The sequence below is a fragment of the Nannospalax galili genome, unplaced genomic scaffold (assembly GCF_000622305.1).
Source record: "Nannospalax galili isolate Female #2095 unplaced genomic scaffold, S.galili_v1.0 scaffold781, whole genome shotgun sequence".
Taxonomy (NCBI): Eukaryota; Metazoa; Chordata; class Mammalia; order Rodentia; family Spalacidae; genus Nannospalax; species Nannospalax galili.
Window position 1 is genome coordinate 3,608,644 of NW_008346898.1, and position 5,565 is coordinate 3,614,208.

The following is a 5,565-nucleotide window of genomic DNA, read 5'->3' on the forward strand; positions in this document are numbered from 1 at the left end:
GGAAGCAAAGCCCCTCCTGGTTGGGAGCCATTCTCAGATTGCTGAGACACAGGCAGCTTGTACGTGCTACATTACATGTAGCTGGTGACTTTTTTCCAGGTCTAATCCTACATTTTTTCCTTTCATTTGTCCCTTCAACTGCCATGATACTGAAAACCATCCCATTACATATCAATGTATGAACCTGTAATGCAAAGAAAACTGTCAACTTAATAGTAATGATGGAAGTAAATATTGACTAAGAATTACTAAAATATTTGATGTTGTGAATTAATGCTGGAATTTTGATGCAGTCATAAAATATTTTCTTGTCTTAGCTTTTTAACATTTTAATTTTTTAAGGCGAGTAAACAAGTAATGAGTCTCATTATGGCATTTTCAGTTCTTCCTTCCTTCACTCCCTCCCCTGCCCCCCTTTATTTTGAGACAAAGTCTCCTTATTGCTGGCCTAAAACTCACTATGTAGACCAGGCCCGTCTTGATCTCACAGAGATCCACCTGCCTCTGTCTTGCAAGTGCTAGGATTAAAGGCGTGCGCACTACCATGCCTGGCATTTTGTTTTTTGTTTTTTTTTTAAAAATTGTTGGGGCTGGAGAGATGGCTCAGTGGCTAAGAACACTGACTGTTCTTGCAGAGGACCGGGGTTCAAATCCCAGCACCCACATGGCAGCTAACAACTGTCTGTAACTCCAGTTCCAGGGAATCTGACAGCCTCTTCTGTCCTCCGCAGGCATTGCACAACACAGGTGCACTTACTTACATGCAGACATAACACTCATACACACAAAATAAAAATAATAAATGAAATATTTAAAAAATATTTGTTTTATTTTATTTATTGTTTTTATTTAATGGTATGTGTGTGTTGCTAGCATGTACGTAAGTGCACCCGTGTCATGTAACGCCCGAGGAGATCAGAAGGAAGTGGAGTTAAGGACGGTTGTTAGCTGCCATGTGGGTGCTATCGAACCCGGGTCCTCTGCAAGAGCAGTCAGTGTTCTTAACTGCATCTCTCCAACCCTAAAAAATATTTTGATTACATATACTTATTTATTTTTGTGGGGTGGGGCACGTGTGGCAGTCAGAGGACAACTTAAGAAGTTGGTTCTCCCCTTCTATTATGTAGGTTCCAGGAATTGAACTCAGGTTGTCAGGCTTGGCAGCAAGACCCTCCACCCATGCAGCCATCTTACTGGCTCCATTATTACATTCTCACACACATATGTCATTATGATTGTTGGTATTCATCCCCCTCTCCAACTGCCCTTTCCTCTAGCCTCCCCGACCCCGTTCCACTCATGCTGGTTCCCTTCTTCCCTCACATACCCCCCCACTGTTCTCACATATAGTCCATTACTCTTTCTTCCCCTACTTCTCCTCTCTTGAGATTCCTGTCACTCACCCCCTGCACACACATACACACAGGTTAAAATTAAATTCCTCCTATGAGAGGAGACATAATGATGTTTAGCTTCCTCATCTGGCTTAGTTCATTTAACATACTCTCCAGTTTCATCCATATTTCTGCAAGCATGATGATTTAGGATTTTGTTTATGAATGAATAAGGGTCATTATATCTAAATCACATTTTATCTATCCGTTGCTCTGCTGGTGAACACCTAGGCTGGTTTAATAACTTAGCTCTTCTGAATAGCACAGCAGTAAGCACGGACATGAATGTATCTCTGTGGTCTGTTGACTTAGAGTCCTTCTGGATATACACAAGAGTGGTATGAATGGGTTATGGTAGTTCCATTTTTAGTTTTCGTAAGAGCCTCTGTACTGACTCCCAGAGTAGGTGCCCAAGTTCACGTTTTTACCAGCAGTAAATAAGGGTTCTTCTTTCCCCACATGCTCACCAACATTTGCTGTCATCTGTTTCTTGATGATAACCACTGGACCAGAATGGGATGAAATTTCAGAGCTATTTAAATTTGCATTTCCCTGATGACTAAAGGTGTTGAAATTTTTTCAAATATTTATTGGTCATTTGTATCTCTTCTTTTGAGAACTGTCTATTCACTCCATTAGCTCACTTATTAACTGGATGACTCCCCTCTCCCTTGGGACTGTTTCAAGCTAAATTCGGACCCCATGACTTGTGTTTGCATCTTATTTGGAGGCCTTCAGGCTAACTTGGTTTTAAATATCAGATTTACTCTGAAGATGGCGCCCAGCTACTGCTATCTGAGTTGCAGAGTGACAGAATGGAATTCCTTTCCATTGCTGACCTGCTGGAATCAAAAACTCCTCAACTGGATTTGAGCCTTCAGGGACTGTGGGCTTGTCATGTGGGTAGGACTGTCAGTGTCCTCTCAGCAGGCCTGGCTTTCCTCTCGGGTGAGAGTTCTGCTCCTTCTCCTCCTGCCACACAGCCACACAGCTGGTCCATGTGCTGCTTGCCTTTCTTACTTTGGGTCATTTGCCATTTGTCTTTTTCTTTGCACTTTTCAGGCATCTTATCACTGACTTTGTGAGTCTCCAAAGCTCTTCTCTCTGTCCCTTTGGAATAGAATCTGTTCTCAAATGAACACCTCCTGAGTTACACACAGGCACTTCAAGTCTGCTATCTTCCCCCAAAGATGCTCTTTAATGAAAAGTGTATTATTATAAGGTCTGAGAAGTGAAACAGACTTACTTTCCTAATTGACTGAGCTTCATCTTGACACTCTTTAGTGACTCTCCCATGCTTGCTTTGCTGACTCTAAATGATACTGTGCTAGTCAATTTTGTCAACTTGACACAAACCTAGACACACCTAGGAAGAGAGAATCTCGACTAAGGAATTTACCGCCATTAGACTGGCCTGTGGGCATATCTGTGAGGCATTTTCTTGATTGCTAATTTATGCAGGAAGGTCCAGTTCACTGTGGATGGTGCCATTTATAAGGAAGTGGGTCTGGGCTATATAAGAAAGTGAGCTGAGTGAGCAGGAGAAGGGAGCCAGTAAGCAGCGTTCCTCCAGCATCTCTGGTTTAGTTCCTGCCTCCAGCTTCCTGTTGAGCTCCTGCTCCATCATGCCTTGATGGACCATAACCTATAAGCTGAAATAAACCCTTTCTTCCCAAGTTGCTTTGGGTCATGGTGTTTATCACAACAACAGAAAGCCAAAGGAGATAGATGCCATCTTTTAGAAAATCATGCTGTTTCCCTGGTTTATTGCTCCATCTTCTAATCTATTCCACTTGTGTCTATTCACAGGCCATTTTAGCTGGTGAACTCCCCCCCCAAAAATTGGTAGATTTATTGAGTACCTACTGTTCCCTATAGATGGATTTAAAAAAAATTTATGAAAAATGTAAATTAATATATCTCATAAATAAGATCTACCAGCTTATAGTACACAGTGGCTTGTAGTATATTAACATAATTATATAATCACCACTGATTTCTAGACATTTCTATCACCCTTGAAGAAAACCCCGGATCAGTCCGAAGTCACTTTCAACACTGCTTTCATCCTGAGATCCCTGTCCCTGAATATACTTTTCACTATCTACAGATTTACCTATTTCAAATAGTTCATATAAGTGAAATCTCAGAACATTAGACTTCAAAACATTAGGTTCTTCTGTTTAACTTAATATCTTCCATGTGTACCACATTCTCCTCTTCACAGTTAAATAATATCTCATTATATGAATCTACAATGTGTTGCTTATCTAGGCATCGGATGGTAGATATTTACATTGGTTGTACTCTTTGGTTATTACAAATACTTCTGTTATGTGTTCAAAACTGCACCATGGACTCACTCGGGGGCCTTTGATAACTGTGTCAGCATGGGGCTGGGCCACGGGGCATTACACAGAATGTGCAGAGCTGATTGACTCAGTGCTGGACGTTGTGAAGAAGGAGGCTGAATGCTGAGATAGTGTGTAGCTCTCCCACTCCCTTGGTTGGTGGACTTGGTCTAGGATGGGTGCTCTCCTCATTGAGAAGATCCAGGAGAAGTACCCAGACAGAATCATGAATACCTTCAGCATAGTGCCCTCCTCCTAAGGTGTTGGACACAGCGTTGAAAACACAGATCAGACCTATTGCATTGATAACGAACCTTGCTATCACATTGACTTAAAATACTAAAGCTGACTACACCCACTTAATGGTGACCTAAACTATCTTGTGCCTGCCACTGTGAGGGCGGTAACCACCTGCCTGCGATTTTCTGACCAGCTAAATGCTGCCCTTTGGAAGCAGGCTGCGAATATGGTGCCTTTACACCCGCCTGCACTTCCTGGCTTTGCCCCCTTGACCAGCCAGAGCAGCCAGCAGTACCATGGTCACCCAGTGCCTGAGCTCACCCAGCAGATGTTTGATGCAAGAACTTAAAGCCTGCCTGCGACCCACCCCCATGGGCTGTACTTGACCATGGCTGTCATGTTCAGAGGTTACATGTCCATGAAGGAGGTGGATGAACAGATGCTTAATGTCCCAAACCAAACCAGCAGATACTTTGGTGAGCAGATCCCCAACAATGTGAAACCAGCTATCTATGACATTCCACCTCAGGGGCTAAAAATGTCACCAACCTTCATCAGCAACAGAACAACCATCCAGGAGCTGTTCAAATGCAACTCCGAGCAGTTCACAGTCTTGTTTTGGCTAAGATCTTCCTGCACTGGTGCACGGTCGAGGGCATGGGTGAGATGGAGTTCACCAGTGCTGAGAGCAACATGAACGACCAGGAGTACCAGGATGCTAGAGCTGAGGAGGAAGAAGAGTTTGTGGAGGAGGCTGAGGAGGAGGTGGTCCAGAGCTGTCTTAGCAGCTAAAGCACGGGAGCAATGTGAACCTTTATTCACTCATAGTCTGTCTGCCAGCCATGTCCAATTGCTGTCCTGACCTGACATTGCTTGTACAGATACTGTAATAGGACACCTTCTTGACCACAGCTATGCCATGTTAATGTTTAGGCTGACTCTAGTCTCTGAAATTATCAGGCAGTTGGCCCAGGGTATGGGAACGCATGTCAGCTGGACTCTGGTTGTCTTGGGAACAGGTCAGATTGTTCCAGAGTGCACCTGCGAATTGCAGATTTATGGCTTCTGTGGGTTATGCTTGGCTTGCTTCTGCAAAATAGTAATTGTTACTTAATAGAATCAGAATTGTTAAGGGGGCTCTCCACCTGAAAGCTTGAGAACTTAAGCTTTTCACCTCTGGTTGTGGTTTCTCTGTATAAAAGCTTATCCTAGGGATGGCTTGGTGCACCCACTTGGGTTCTGACACCCTTGTGTAGTAGCCCTGGCCAGTAAGAACTTTCATTCAGCAAGACTTTGTCTGAATGGCCTTCTCTGGTGAAGCTCCCCACAACAGTACCACCATGAAAGCAATTTCATAGTGTGTAAAAAATATTTTTATTGAGTTGAGAATTTCATACAATGTATTTTAATCGTATTTAGAGCTCCCCCTCCCACTTTATAACTCCTACCCCCTGACTTCATATCCTCTAGTACTATTTGTCTTTTGTTTTTGTAAAGGTCTAATCTGTGTTTTCCAAGTGTTCTTGAGTGTGGGTCTATCCCTCAGGGTCTGTAAGAAGGTTCTTTGTGTCGCAGATGGT

General features: G+C 43.2%; 1 pseudogene; it reads left to right on the top strand.

The window, feature by feature from the left end:
- Window positions 1-4,182: 4,182 nt before the first annotated feature.
- On the top strand, window positions 4,183-4,777 carry LOC103742223 (annotated as a pseudogene).
- The last annotated feature ends 788 nt before the right edge of the window (window positions 4,778-5,565 follow it).